This window comes from Notamacropus eugenii, chromosome 2 (genome assembly GCF_028372415.1).
Source record: "Notamacropus eugenii isolate mMacEug1 chromosome 2, mMacEug1.pri_v2, whole genome shotgun sequence".
NCBI classification, from domain to species: Eukaryota; Metazoa; Chordata; class Mammalia; order Diprotodontia; family Macropodidae; genus Notamacropus; species Notamacropus eugenii.
Genome location: NC_092873.1, coordinates 257,090,958 through 257,107,582, shown reverse-complemented (window position 1 = coordinate 257,107,582; position 16,625 = coordinate 257,090,958). Strand labels below are relative to the sequence as shown.

Here is a 16,625-nt window from a genome sequence, read left to right as displayed (position 1 = left end):
TAACTCTGTACTTCTGGGAAAGTCACTTACCCCTGTTTGCCTCAGAGAAGGAAATGGCAAACACTCCAGTAACTTTTCCAAGAAAGCCCCAAATGGGGAGTCACAAAGAGTCAGATAGGACTGAGATGATGAACAACGAACAGGACTGGATGGGTTAAGTATCACACAGACACCCTAGGTCACAGAGTTGGACATAACTGAAATGCCTGAACAACAACTACAACAGAATAATTTTATCATGGAAGAACTTTAAGTACTCATATTTTTCACTTGAAACACTCTTAACTCCTATGACTCTACATTCCATCTCTCTAGCCTTGCATTTCAATTTCTGACTCTTTTGTTTCCCTGAATGCTTAGGATATCTGAAATGCCTTAAGAAAAAAAGAAACAATCTCCTAGGAATAAAACCAGATCAAAACAGGTGACAGGTTTTTCAGGTCCCTTCTTACCTTTGCCTTTTTTTTTTCTTTTATGCACTGCCCCTGCTCCCTTGTGGGTTTCAGTGTATAAAGCTGGTAATACTTATTATTCCAACTTTAATTACTGTAGGAAATAGGCTATCATTAGGCTGTTTTTTATAAACCTAAGCCTCATCAGGTTGATAAAAATATGCCTGAGTGCTACATTAGAAGAACCAAAAAATCAATCAATCAAGCAACCAATCCACAAACATTTATTAAGTGCACGTCAGGCACTATGCTCTACACTGGAGTTACAGAGCACCAAATGAAGAACTCCAGTGAATGGCTGGCTCTTCTGGGGCCAGGATTAATGTTTTCTGTGTCATAGACCAATATAGCAATCTGGTGAAGCCTATAGACTTATTCTCAGAACAATGTTTTAAAATGTATAAAACATGTACGATTACAAAGGAAACCAATTATATTGAACTAAAGTTATATATATATATATGTATGTATGTATATATATATGTATGTACGTATGCATGTATATAAACCCACACAAGTTTACAGATGCCAGGTTGACAACCCCTGTCCCAAGGACTGGTTATAGAAAGACAGATAAGAAGAGGAGGAAACATGTGAGATCTCAGATCCAGCTAAACAAGCAATAAAAATGGTGCCCCTTTGTATACAAAGATATTAGTGACACAACTAGGAAGATAAATACTGTCATGATGCTGACATTCTGCACTAAGTTATCCATATATCCATACTGGATCCCCACTTGTGACCCATGGCAATACATTAGTAAGATATCTGGCTGGGGTTGGGAAAAGAGTGACTGGACATGTATGGGAGCAAAGCTAACTGGAATGTTGGGCTATTGTACCTATGTCTTCAGACCAATTAATAACATGGTCAAAAAACTGAGCTGCCTACCACAGGTAGTGTTTCTTCCCATTATTTAAAATTTGGGCTATAACATAGTAATACATATGATTTACAAAATATCTATTTCTGGCATGAGATAATTTTTATATAACATAACTAGGAATATGTTTCTAAATAGAATTTATAAATTATTTAAAATATGAAATTTATATTAGAAATTCTGAGAGCTTATAACCATAATAGCAGCAGCAAAAGCTACTAAAATAATTAGCTCTGAACACTTGGAAATAGTGAAAAGCAGCTATTTTACAAGTTTGAAAAATTCATCTGAGATCCTCATTTAGTTGGACATTTTCTTTTTCATTCATCAATTTTTGTGTGAGTTGATCTTTACAAAACATATAAAAAATACAGTTTTGATTCAATTAAAAAGAATAGACTAAGACCTTGTACCCAATTATTCTAATGACTTGTAGCAGTACAAGTTTTCACAAATCATGCAAACAAGTTCAGAGTACTTTAAGCTCTCAGAATCAAACCCTCATGGAAGTAAGAACCTTTTGTTTCCTTTCAGTATTAATTTCAATTATATAAACTAGATTTGCAAACATTGTCTACATACAGGTTCCATTTTATATGTGGCAAACACTCACAATCCAAACAAATCAGTCTGTTACCAGCAAAACACATGGCGTTAGTTATTTAGGTCATCTAGTTATTTGTGCCCTATAGAAATCAGAGTCTTGTTTAAATATTAGAAAGTGAAAACTATTTGAGTCCACTGTAGCTGTTCCTGTCTATCTTATATAATGGCTTTAGATAGCCAGGTGGGTTTTTTGTTTGTTTGTTTGTTTGCCTATCTCAGATTGAAAAACCCTCTGGGGTAAGAGCATTTTTTGCATTCTATGGATTGATATTCAAACTCATTAAAAAAAAATCTCCTAAAACTGCTGCCCTTCCCTCCAATACAACTAAGGGATATTTCCTAGTTCTTTTCTACATGGCTAAAAGAGACTGGATTAAGATCTTGGGAATTAAGCTCTTGCCCCAATTCTTCAATTTCATCCAATTTTCTGTGGCTATCCTAAGCACATGTAATCATCTCCTTCAGATAATCTTGCCAATTTTAGTATTTTAAAACAATTAGACTTTACATTCAAAAGCTTAAAGAAAATTGAACATTTCAAAGCTTTTGGAAATATAATAAATCTTAATCAAAGAACAAAAATATTTTTAAGGAGCACATACTTAAAAAAAAATTCTTGTTAGAACTGACAAAAATTGGTCATGCTCCCGGCAAGATAAATAATTATTATTTCATGTCACAATTGTATTTCATAGCTGTGATGGTACTATGACAATAAAAACTATATAATGCTTTAAGGTTTATTTAAAGTTTTTTATGTAAATTATTTCATTTAATCTCAAAACAACCCCGTGTGGTAGGTACTGCAGACACCATTATCCTCATTTTACAAATAAGTAAACAGTCTCAGAGGCAGTTAGGTGGTACAGAAGATAGTGCATTGTGCTTGGAAGGAAGATGACTGGAGTTTAAATTTGCCCTCAAACACTCTCTAGCTGCATGATCCTGAGCAAGTCACTAAAAACAAACAAACAAAAACTCTCTGTTTGCCTCAGTTTCTTCAACTGTAAAATTGGGATAATAACAGCACCTATCTCTCCCAGAGTTGTTTTGGGGATCAAATGACATATTTGTAAAAAGTGCTAGCGTATTCCCTTCTCTTTCCCTTTTCAGAGTGTTTAAATGTTTTGTCCATGATCACAAAACTACAAAGTTTAAGGGATGAGATTTGAACTCATGTCTTTGCTGTCTTCAGGTCCAACATTTCTTTCATTCCTCCTGACTGGGGACAATGGTCTCTTTGCTTTACAAACAATAATTAGACCTCAAAATAGACCTTCTGAAATGACACATTCATTTTAGTAGAAGGTAAATGAATGTTTTGTGGCCTATATAAAATCATAGTTCAAGCAAATAAAAATCTTCAATGACATTGATTTCCTCAAAAACTCCCTGAATGAACACAAGCCCTGCTTATTTATCTTCCATATATACAGGGTGTCCCAATATGGATAACTTCGTGCAGAAACTTTTGGTGCAGTTTTTATTTATTTTATTTTTAGTGCGGTTTTATATTTTTTTCCTAATTTTTTAAGAATTGGTTTCTGTTGAATGCTTAAATGCGACCTAATTCCATACCTTGATATTTGAGCATCTATTCATGATTTCACTGGTGTGTATATTCCCTCTACTGAAGCAGTTTACTCTTTTTATCTATTCCCAGTTGATAACTCTCTTGGGTTTCTGTGGGTTTCTGGCCTTCTAGTATGAGCTTTTCTGAACTTATCTTGGCTGGTCCTCAGATGACAAGCACATGAGTCCACTGCTATGCCTGTACTTGAAACCTTTCTAGGTTGGCAGTAGCTGCCAAAACTTGTGTGGCACAACCTTCAAGAACTCAGGGTCACCTCCCTGATATGATGAGGCATCGCAATAGGACACTGTCATGGCTGATAAAGCTGTCACAAATATTGATTCATAACACTCTGAGAACATACAGCCATGCATGAATGGTGGTGTGATTAGGAAGATTCTTCTGTAGGAAGGATTAATTTAAAATGATCAAAGCCTCAACAGAAAGATGGATTAACCTAAAGTATCTATGCAAAATGTGGAAGGAAAAAAGTTGATAAGAATAGCATAGCAGTCTGTTTTTAGTAAAAGACTAGCATGTTTCATCTATTTTTTAAAACTTGCCAACCATTAAAGCACCATAATCTAAGCACATTTCTGTAAGGCATAATGTTTTCAAAAGTTTTTATCTTTCAGATGATAATGGCAATCAAAGCTTCAGAAAACAACTTTACTTCTTTCAGGGTTGGAAATGCAGTTCATTATTTCAGCTGCTGCCCTATAGCTGTGAGTTCTTACATTCTAAATGACAGATGTAAGGCACAACTACAGCTTGATTGACTGAGAATTCCTCAACATTCTATTAATGTGGCCTAGTTGCTACTGTCTAATGAGCTTTCAAACTCTATGAATTTTAGAGATGGAGGCAGAGCGAAATATACAAACATCTTTTCAGAAACAAGATTCTAAGTGCCTCTGTGTGCTGTCATGGTGCTGGCTGACAGCGTCCGCATGAGTAAGGCAGGAGAGCAGAATGTATGTGCAGAGGAAGAGCCCTTTTTGTCTAGGTTCACAGTCATCTTGCCATATATAGCATGGTGGAGAGGAATAAATAGCCAGCAGAAGACATTTTGTTCCTCTTTTAATTTTCTTTTCTATTCTGTTGGTGGTTCAGCCATTTTGTTGATGATGTTAGCCTGGGACTTTATTTTAATAAAACCTAACCAACTTTACTCACAATAGTACTACATTAAGAGCTATTTTCCAACCCTCAATGTACCTTCATACTCTTCTGCCAATATATTACATGTGACATTTTTATTTAAATAAATTTTATCAGGTAGACAAGTGAAACTTGAAATATCTTGAGAATCTTCCAACGATAACAAAATGTCATTTGTACACAGTAAAATTCTTGATGGACACTAAGGCTGCAAAAGTTTGAACCCAGATGTCAAATTTAACTACTAGATGAAGGCAATACTTAAAGAGACCTAGGCAAGACCTAAGCTTCAAACTAACAAGGAGAATCTATGGATACATACATACACACATATATGTATATACACATACACACATATACATATATATGCATGTATATACATGTATGTGTGTGTATATATACGTATATATGTGTGTGTGTGTGTGTGTGTGTATGTATATATATATATATATATATATATATATATATATATATATATATATATATATATATATATAAAGAGACTTACAGCAGCATCAAATACAAAGCTCAATGGGAAAAAGGCACCTATACCAAACTAGTTTGAATATATACTATTTGTATTGTAAAATGGGTCACAACAGACTTGGAAAGTATCTTAACAAAAACTGACACAAGATTAAAGAAAGACAGGGCCTATTACTTTAAGGCAAGTATGGAAAGATCAATATTTCCTCATCAGAGAAGAAGCGGATTGATAGTATAAGAAAACATGGTAAACAGATTAACAACCTTAAGAAACATTTTTGGAGCAAACAGACATCACTTTCCTGAGCAACCTGACTCTGTACAAAATTACCAAGTGGTTTACCTCTGCACAGAACCTATGAAATGATTAACATTGAAGAGTGAAATCCGAAAGGCCCTCAACGGGCAACATTTGCACAAACACATGCAATAATAATACATCGACTAAGAAGTATCAATACATATCTGACTCATGTGCATTTGTTTCTGGATTTTGTTTAGGGTTCATGGATTAGGGATGTTTAGGGTTCATGAAGGCAATTCAAAACCAGATTGTAGCCTTAGAAATAAAGAAAAGATTAACTTTAGCAAACTAGCATTTACTGACTAATACAGATTATACAAGGAACTGGTAGAAACTACAGCAGGTCACTTCAAGCTACAAGAAATTTAGGGCCTATAAAATACCTAAAAAGATATAATCTGGTGTCTAGAGTCATGCTTCAGAACCTTGCTACCTTTAGTGGACAGACAACAAATTCTTATTCTATAAAGACCTAAAAATATCCATGAGAATTCAATCAATAAAATATACTGGAATCAAAATATTTTTATAGACTAAACTGTTGTCCACAATCACCAAGATATAACATTGACCCACAAACCTTTTCTTTAACAATGAATTTTGATATCTTTTGTTTTTATGTCACCAATATTTTCCTATATACCATTCCTTCCCCTGTTATGCCATTCCTTATAATAAATGGATGGGGGGGAAATGCATTTCAGTAAAGCCAACCAACACACTGAAAAAGTCTGACATGTATTCAATGCTCCACACTCCGTATTTCCCACCTTGGCAGAGGAATTTTGGGGAGAAGGCACAGTCCAATGACTTCTCCTCTCTCTTATTTGAGGTCATGTTAGTCGTTATTACTACAGAGCACTCTTGGATGCTTGTGACTTTTTTCCATTTATCATTGTAGTTAGTGTGTATAATGTTTTCCTGGCTCTGTTTACTTCTTTTTCTATAATTTTATTTATAAACTTAAGAGTAACACTTTGAAAAGATGTTACCTTAGGAAGTACATATAATCTTTGAGTTAAGTGGAATGAAAAGTTTTTAAAATACGGAAATCATGCAGAAAAAATCAAAATTATGTTGGCCCAGAATTAGGGACATGCTATCCCACCATTCTGTCTATTACTGGAAAGGTCCTCAGGATGCTTTCAGGGAGCTCACAATGAGTGGATGAGCTTACTTCTGAAAACTTTCATTCAAACACAAAGAGTAGTTTTTTTATCTACCTGTACACTAGTACATTTAACACCAAATATAAAAGAAGAGCCCCAGGACAGTGATTTGTCCCAGAACTTTTTAAAATCTAAACTCCATCAAACAAGAAGACAACAAAATAATAACGACAATCATGGTAATGATAATAGATATTTCAATTACACTTTAAAGTTTTCAAAATATTTTACATATACTTTTTCATTTGATCATCACAACGGCCTTGACAATTAGTTATAAAAAGTATTACTATATATATATGTTTCCTAAACAGAGGAGAAAAATGAGTCTCAGAAAGCTTGCCACACAACTAATAAGGTGATAATATAACACAATGATATGATATGATATGATATGATATGATATGATATGATATGATATATAATAGGATACTCAGTATCAAAATCCAGATGGAAATTCAGGTCCCTCCTTATGTCAGTCCTATCAGTACCACAGATCCAAATCAGTCATGGGAGTTTTCCTACACAAAGGGAGTATTTCAGTTATTTGTGATAAGTCAATAAGATTTAGAATACAAGGAATTCTGATGTATAATTAAATACATTTAGCTATTAATGCATGTCTTCTTCACACACAAGAGTAGAAAGAGAAGGACTGAAGGAGTTTGGGGAAACAGATGTTGAAATGGAAAGGAAGCAGGAAGGCTAGAGGGATAAGAAAAGAATGAAGGAGAGAGCACTTTGGTATGTGGGAGCATTCAATTATTTAAAACAGAAAAAGTTCTGTTTTACTCAATCTGCACTAGTTTAGGAGAAATGAGGCACAAATAGCATTAATTTGTCCAAGAAAAACTGGCTACGATAAATCAATTCATCATAACATTTACGAAGAAGGTTCCTCAGAAGACTGGATTTCTCTTCTATTACCTCCATTTGCTGCCCAGAGACTATTGGCCTTTATAATGTAAGATGCCCTAGTCAAAATTTTCAGCTACCACAGCCTCTGCTAACAGGACTCTGAATAAAAAGAGCCACCCAGAAGTGGCCTGCCCCAGGAACGGTGGGTTTCTCTTCCTTGGAGGTCTTGAAGCAAAGGCTGAATAACATTTTTTTAGCTATATCACTGAGCAGATTATTTTTTTTGTGGGTAGGACTTGATGGGTGCTGTAGTCTCTTTCAATTTTCAAGTTCTGTGACTGATTTGAAATTGAAGCCTATAGAATTTTTGAAACTAGGATAAAAATTAAATATCTTCCAGTTAGGATGATCTGAACATTAGTCCATGTTCCTATCTCTGAGGCTTTGTTCAGGACATTATCTCAGTCTCTTAAGATATCCTTTCCCAATACTTCTCTAAATACTCCTGAGCTATCACTCAAGTCACACCTCCTCCAGTAAATCTTTCCCAACAAATCCACTCCACCTTAATCTCTTCTTCCTTGAAAAACCTAACTTATTATCTTTTCTACTCAATTTTGTATTTAATGATTGTTCAGTTTCATGTATGCTAGGTTTATTTCCCCAGTGAAATTGCTGGTTTATAGCTCATGCTTGGTTCTGAGTTCCCAAGAACTAAGAACCATGCTCAGCACATAATGCTCAATGAATGCTTTTTAAATTGAGGTAATTGATAAATAATACTCTATTCTTTCTGAGGAGTCAGTTAATGTCAGGAGAGGCAGCATGGTGCAGTGGTCCTGAACTCAGAGTCAGAAGAGAGACCTAAGCTTCAGTGCTGCCTCTCACACAAGCAATGTGGCCTCTGAACCTCAGTTTTCTCATTTGCCAAATGGGGAAGATAATACCATACAGAGATGCAGAATTATGTAGTAGAATGTTAGCCTTAAAACCAGGAAGATCTGGGTCTGCCTCTGTTTGAGTGACTCCATGGACTAAAAAAAACAAAACATTGCAGAGAAAGTGCCTATGTAGGTAGAGATTTTTCACATGTAGGCATACTTTATACCAGTGAAATAACAGGGTGATGTCTCTATCCCCTAATACTTTTACAACCTACTTAAGACTGTAATATCAAAAGAGATGATAATGAAGGTTTAAGGAATTTTGCATGTTCTATATTAATGTCAGTTATTTCCTGCTTTAAGTGGACATCTTTTTGTTTTTCAGATAGATGCCTTTAATGAATCAATCAGTGAATACTCTCAAAGGAGGAAAGTGATTTCAAACTGAGAACAAATATTCAGTCAACACTATTTCCTGAAAGCCCACTGCTGTTGTACATGACTGAACCTAAAGTTTCTATTCAGAAGATATGGATCCTTAAAGGGGGCTTCAATCTCATAATGAAAGGATAAGAAGAAGCACCTAAAAACAAAGTAATAGAAACATTCAAATATGTAGATACCCAACTAACACAGTATCCACACAAATATACCTACACATGGACACATTTTTTCATTTCCTGTCAATTTGCTTTTAGTTCATTTGTTTCAGACCTTGAATGGGTTGGTTAAGTCTATCACACCAATCTGACTCCCTAAAACAGGTACACTTTTGTATGACTTGAAGCAGGCTGGATCTAGTTTAAACCTTAATGAAGTCCTGGTATTTCAGGATTTGACATCTGCTTTCAAGCTCCTATGGTTTTTCGTTGAACTGTTAGAAGCCACACTAAGTAGTGGTGAATTTGATAGAGGACTAGGGAGACAACTGTCCCTGATATCTATAAACTTTGGTCTAACACTTAATACATCTAATTAAATTAAATACATTAGATTAACACATTAAATTAAACAATTATTAAAAATAGGGTTATTCCTTGAAACCACCCCAATATCAACAGTCTCCAATTTTATAAGATCTGACTTACAGTTACTCAGTTATTTTGCCTTATCAATTGTATTCCTGTTATGATCAAACTCAATAACGAATAAAGTATAATCAGGAGCACCTTAATAAATGCTTGTTGATTATTTGATGGAGCCACATACCGATACTGGATAAGAACCTAAGAAAGAAGAAACTACAATCCATTCTCCTCAGTGTCCATTTTCTCTCATAACATAACCAACTGGGAACCTGAAGCCAAGGGGCATGAAGTAAGTTGATCAATGTCACACAGACAATGTGTACCAGAGGTTGCAATTGTCCTTAGACCCTCTGACTCCAGAGTCAATGATCTTTCTATTCCCTCTCAGGACTTTATTATCAATTTTTCTCACCTCACCGAAGACCCATATTCTCTCAGGAACACAAAGCACATGTTTCCTTTGCCAGTCCCTGAGGCTCTGATGCAAAGGGGTCAAAGTCACATGACAGCATCTTAACTGGGTCATCCCAGACATTTGAGGGGATAAATTCCTCAAAGCACCAAGTCCTAAGTGATCATACTAGCTATAGAATCATACTGTTTTTCCTCTGCACTTCACAAATTTGGAAAAGGAGCATGATTATTTTATAGCACCAAAGGAGCCAGCAGTTTTGATATAAAAAGCGTAGGCTACTTCTGGTAAGAACAGCAAATGATGAAAACACAATTCCAGCTGCACCACATGTATGCCTGCTGTCAACTTGCCTTGTGCCTGCATCTTTGTCTACTTGCTGTAAGTTGCTGATTGGTTGGTAAGATTGCAGCTGAGCATGATCAGATCTGTTTCTCTCCTCTTGCACCCACAGGTCCAAAAAGTCTCTGCTTTGTAACTTCTTGTCTTTGTGTTCAGTGGTCCAAACCCCGAAATTATGATAATGACTCAGTCTATGTCTTGAGCATTCCAGATCTGTCCCTTTAGGGAGCCTTCACTCTATCATGAAAAATCTCAACGTAAGGCCTTAGTACGTTTACGCTTGAGTCTTTGCTGACAAAAAAGAGGTGTTTAAATTTTTTTTTTAAGTTCAAAATGCTGATTTGAAAATGTACAATGGCAGAATGAAGATATTACATTATCAAAAGAAATGACTACTTAAACTTCTCATATGAACTAAATATGACTTCCATAGAGGAATGAGGGTGGAGGTGAGGAGGGGAACTGACCTAAAGAATAAAAAATATATAGAAAAAAACCCAAAACAATGACTGGAAAAATGAGGTCCTGAGATGTGTGTCTTGATAAGTGAAGTAAAGCCAACATAAGTGCCCTGAAGTTCAAACGCCAAAAGGGCTCAGAAACACTGGAGTGGCTGATATTAGAAATTACAAAGAGAAATCACAAAACAAATTAAATGAAGCTAGACAAGAGTAAGCCACATCATGCTGTGCATCCAAATGATAAATAGTCCTGAAATTGACATCCATCCTGTAGATATGATAAATGAATTAGATTTGTGGATAAATGGTTTGTAATATTTAACAATAAGGAAAGAGCACCCAAGAGCTCTGAAATGTAAGAAAAAAATTAGGCTAGAGACATTTCATAGAATCTTGTCTGAGAAAGGATAAAGAGAAATCAAGATGGAGAAGCCTTTATAGGAAAATATTTTAATTGAAGTAATTACTTAACCATTTTTAAAAGAATCAAATAATATTTATTGCTCCAGAAAATCCTGTTATAATGCCCATTTATGGTTTAATAAACTGGAGTTTGGTTCTGAAAGATTCACTATGTCCTCCAAATGTGAGCATGTTGATTCAAAAAGTAACTCATTGCCATCTTGGGAGTCAAGGAAAATTTGACTTCCTTTTGCTTCTGTTTTAGTGTGTCTTCTTCAAAATGCCTTTCTATGGCATGTTCTCAGACCAGACGGTGTTCACCCTTTGATTATGCCTATTTCCTTGACCACTCTTCTCACTATTTCTTCCTGCAGAGCACTTAGGGCCTTCCAGGGTTCTGACTATTGCCTTTGTCTCAAGATCCAAGAGGGCAGTCACAGAATGGAGAATGGTTAACAATTACAGAAGTTTCTTCACTCAACACTCATGAAAATATTTAACTAGGATAGAGATGTGAGATCAGAATATGCCAGGCCAATTCTGTTCTGAATTGATGTGGCCCCTGGATTCCACACTGGACTCAAAGTGACCTCAGAAAAATATCCCAGAGAGGTAGAGTTGATTTCAGGGATTTTAAAATCCCCAGAGAATAAATAATGAACCAAGGGCAGAAGGCCTTTTCAGGGAAATGGTGGAACTTTCTCAAGTCAATCTTCCTTGGATAACTATAACCCTAACCCAATTCTGGCTCAACTACAGGGAATTTCAGAATCTACATAGCTACCTTGAGGTTTTGGTATATGAGCAATGTGATTAAAGGTTGGAATGGGACCAGGGAAGAGGAATCCATGAAGTGTGGTGCTGATAGCATTCCTTTTAGGCCAGAGGGAATGTTTAAGAGGTGTTCAGCATTTCAGGGAATCCCAGGTAGCAATGACATTTCATGAGTCAACAATATTGGTACTGACTTGGGGGTATTTCTGCTGTCCATTAAAAAAGCATATAAAATATATCAGTACTTAGGAAAAGACATGAGTAAAAATTTTAAGTGAGCAAAAGTATGTCTTTGGCACCCCTTACCTCTCTCTATTTTCCCTCTCTCCCCTCCTCAGAAGGGGAGGGGTATCACTGCCTTTGCGCTACTCTCTGGATGACCACAGATCCCTAATGTGGGGGTCTGGGCAATACTACACCCTTTGGGGCTGTCCCTCATCTTTTGTCCACTCATATTTACTTGTTCTAGGTTCCATTATCTCAGGGATGAGCTCTCTGCAAAGTGGCAGATAACTAATCTGATGAAAACTCATCTGTGTGCACCACATTCCCGGTGCCAATGGCTTAATGTGTTATCCTTTACAGCTAATGCATTCATACTTTAACAGATCCCTGTTTGAATAGTACTGATAATGGCATCAAAGCAGATTAGGAACAAGTTACTTCTTGGTAGATGGGCCTTATGGCCTCTTAAATTCTACTTTAGGCACAAGGCAGCTGGAGAATCTTGAAAAACAAGTAGGATGATATATCCAATCCAGTTGGGAGTCCAGGTGTAAATATTAATCTCTATTTTTCTGTGACCAAGTAAACATGCCAAAACATATTCTGAAAAGAGTTAAACATTGAGCTTCAAATAATTAACAAATTAGGTTCACTATGTGTGTGTGCTCCCTCATTCTTCACCCTCTGCTATGCTAACATCAAAATTCACACAAATTTCCCCATACTATCTGCGGCTTTCTTCCCAGTGCCACTCAGCAATATATCTTTCTCTAGAAAACTTGACATTCTTTACAGACAATTTCAGATTCTCACACTTGGCCTATAAAATAGGCAAGAAGCATATTTCCTATCTCAATATGGGACACCTGAAGACTCCAAAGAAACTGTTTTTCCCCAGATCACTGAAAAAAGACAGGAACAGAACCAGCAGCAAACCTGAGTGTTAGGTCTTTTAGAGGTGACAATATAAAAAAATAGTGCTAGTAATTTCATTAAAAATAGGAGTCAAACATACAGTATCAGAACACATATTAATAAAAAGAGACATTGAGATAACACATAAAATCTGTTGGGCTATATTGCAAACTCCTTTTTTGTCTTTCTCCTACCTGTGATTTCTCACTTAAATTGGAAAAAATGCACAGGTGTGTTTTTATATAGCCCTGTATTTATTTTTATGGTAGCTCTCCCTTTCCACTTTTAATATATTGCTATTCTAGATCCCCAAATGAGAGTATAAAATACAAACATATTATCTACATACATAAATAAGATTTATAAGTACCTATAATATAAATTAGACCTATTCCCTCTTTTATCACAGAATAGGCATTATCCTTTTGGTTGTAAGATAGAGTTGGACTGATATCAATAAGCCCTCCCTCTTCCTTAGGGGACAGAACATTAGGTCATAATGTTAGGTCATACAGGAAAGCTTCTCTCCAGAGAAATAATCTCTCACTTCCAACTAGCTGCTGAACATCTCCATCTGTATGTTCTATTGACCCTTCAAATTCATCATGTCTCTAACTGAATCCACAACCTTCCCATATAAATCTGTCCTTCCCCCAACATCACTGTTTCTGTTGACTATTTTTCCAACTCAACAGTTCTCCTTTTTCTCAGTTATATGTTCCCCCTATCAGATTGTGACTTCCTTAGATTAGGGTCCATGTTTTACCTCTTTTTATATTTCCAGAGTTTTATACATAGGTGTTATTTAATATATATTGCTACTTTGAAGAGAAATGTAGATAGATGCCTTTTCAGAGATGCAGGAAGGTCCATGCTCAGTTTTACACGGCAACAGACTTTCTCTCTTGGAAGAGATGGTCACCTTGGAATTACTGGATGAAGGAACCATTACAGGCAATAGGATGCTTTGCTCGGTTATTCATGCTCTATAACTACGTTCATGGGTCTATCTGGAGGCAATAATTCTTTTCCCCATTCCCTGCAGCAGGGCTTATAAATTTTAGTAGGATAGGTCTCCATATAGCCTAAAGCAGATTTGCATGATCCTAGAATACTTGGGAGCTAACACGAAGATCATTCTACATTTTTTTATACTTTGTTTCCATGTCAAAGAAAGAGAGCTACTGTATTCTGATGACCTTGAAACATCATGGAAATTAGCCTAGTTTGTCTGGGCGATATTACCCTCCTTTCAAAAGTTATTTGCCCCCATGAATGAAGGAAATATTGGACTCTGTCCTTGGTGGGGAGTAGCCCCTGAATCATCAAATCATTAAAAGAAAGCAGCCCTTAGAGGCATACTTACCATCTACCTTATTATGTCTAACAAGTTTGAAACCATATGTCTCCTAAAAAATTGAACATATTTGTTTACAAACATACATAATAAGTGACAAGATGTATAGAAAATAAATGACTTTCTCTGATTTAACTAGTTTTTTTTTTCTCTGAACTCTCAAATAAAATAAGTGTGGAAGTCAGGTCAAGATAACATGATATCAAATGATACCTAATCATTTAAAGGATTCAGATATGAATTTCTATGAGTAAAACCCATTTTTTCTTCCCCAGCCCTCTTCATTTTAATAGATGTCATTACTGTGAATGGGCAAGATTCTAGTGGGTTTCCTATTCTTCCTGTGTTTCATTTTATACATACTTGAGTAGGGAATACATGGTCACACCTCATAGGGGAAACTATCATGATTTTATTTTGCAGCAAAGTAAATACACTCAAAGATAAATTTAAAAGAAAACAAATTTGATAAAGTCTTTAATTCAACTGATCTTTCATTCAAGAATCTGAAACCACTTTATAAACATCATGCCTAATAGTCAAGTGAAGGGGCAAATTGTATTTTTACCTAGCAACACAGTAAACCCCTAGCAGTCAAGATTCTCAGTAAATAAGCTTCATTCCTTTTCAGTTATCCCTAAACCACAGTGGGTGTATATAATATTATGTAATCAGTTACTGACAAAGCCAAAAACTGAATTTTAGGACCTTTTAGGCTCCATTTATATCTCAGCATTTCTCCTATCCTTTGGTCACTCTTTAAGATTAGCTTTTTTATCTTTCTAATTGTAAAATCTTAGATGTATGGCCTTTCCACTTCAGGAAATTTGTTGAGATAAGCATGTAACTATTAATACTAATAATCACAACCAAGTTTTATGTTATTTTTTGAACATAGAAAAAAACTCTTATAAAATAAGATAGTCTATTCTACAACACCATCAAAAGTCCCTGCTTTGTAATGTCAAACCCTCCACCTCTATCATGAATTTTCTTTCTTCCTTCTTACTGTGAGTCTTCAATGCCCCCCCCCCATTAGAACCTCACCAGTTTACACTAATGAGATTTATTAAAATCAAGGGCACTGAGGAAGAAAATGGTGGATAATTCACAACTAAATTATTTTAATTCATAGAAATTCGTCTGTTTCCTTTAAATTTATGTCATTTGACATGATGCCATCTTGAGCTTTTAAAGGAAATTGTTCATGTATCTTCTCATTTATTCCCTGTAGCTTTCAAACACTTCAGGAGCAACTAAAACTTCTGTGTCTGAAGGAAAGAAGTAGTAGTCTGATGGAGTGGCTGAAGGAAGGATTGCTATTTTTATATATAGTCTAAGGACTATCTCTGATGATTCTTCTAGTCGTAATGCATTTCTTTCATGGCATCATCTTTCTTCATCCAAATGACCAAAGTCTACGAGCCTTTCTAATTAATTAAGATTCACTTAAACCCTATAGTGAGGTTGCACATTCTGTTCTGGAGGTTTACAGTGCAGACTATGAAAGGAAAAAATGAAGGAGGAGCTGGGTGGAGCTTATTGGCAGAACTGGGCTGATTAGAGGCCCTGGGCACATTCTTCATGTGTGCACATGTACCCTGTTTTCACTCTGGGAGCACCATCCCAGAGATTCTATGGTGTAAATATATATATATTTGGTGATGGTAGTGTGGTGGTGATGACAGTGGCAATGTGTATGTGTATGTGTGTGTGTGTGTGTGTGCATGCATTTCTGTGTTGTTTTTTGTCTGGGAACTAGTATATTTGCAGTTAGGGATAAGGGGAGGACTTGAAAATCATGCACATAGTTGGTTTTGATGAACTGCTTTTACCTTCTCTCTTACTTTTTTTTTTGTTACAAGAAATGGCTTACTGGACGGGTGAGGAGGAAGGAATGTATTCTAATATGAAGGTGGTATGCAAACAAATTTTATCAATAAATATTTTTAAAAGAAAATATATGCCAAATACCAGCATCTGCTGGGTCCTTGACAATTGTCTCAGAGCCACTTGCTAACTCTGAGTGTGTCTTCCTCTAGGGATCTTGCGAACTCTGACCCTTGCTACATAAAATAAGATACACCTGTACTGGCAAGCAGATTTCTTTTGGAACAAATTTGGTTAATATGGTTAGAATAAAAATAGTAAAGAACAAGAGTAAAGCTCTGAACTAAACCTCATAGATCATGTCAAAGAAAAACAGGCAATGCATTAAAGACTACAAAACTGGAAGAATTTCTGTACTAGTGAAATATCAAGACAGATAATAGTTCTCTGACGACTAGGAATAGATGCCTCAAAGGGAAGGGGTAAAGCTCTAGCACAAT

General features: G+C 35.8%; 1 protein-coding gene and 1 long non-coding RNA gene across 4 annotated transcripts in view; one reads left to right on the top strand and one right to left on the bottom strand.

Annotated features, from left to right (window-relative positions):
• Nucleotides 1–9,557, top strand: part of LOC140522368 (uncharacterized) — a 112,427-nt gene extending 102,870 nt beyond the window's left edge. For all 3 annotated transcript variants that reach the window (XR_011973314.1, XR_011973312.1, XR_011973313.1), the window contains exon 5: nt 8,765–9,557. This is a non-coding gene — a long non-coding RNA (uncharacterized lncRNA). The remainder of the gene's footprint in view (nt 1–8,764) is intronic.
• Nucleotides 1–16,625, bottom strand: part of PACRG (parkin coregulated) — a 583,000-nt gene that overhangs the window by 210,024 nt on the left and 356,351 nt on the right. The gene's annotated exons all lie outside the window — the stretch shown is intronic.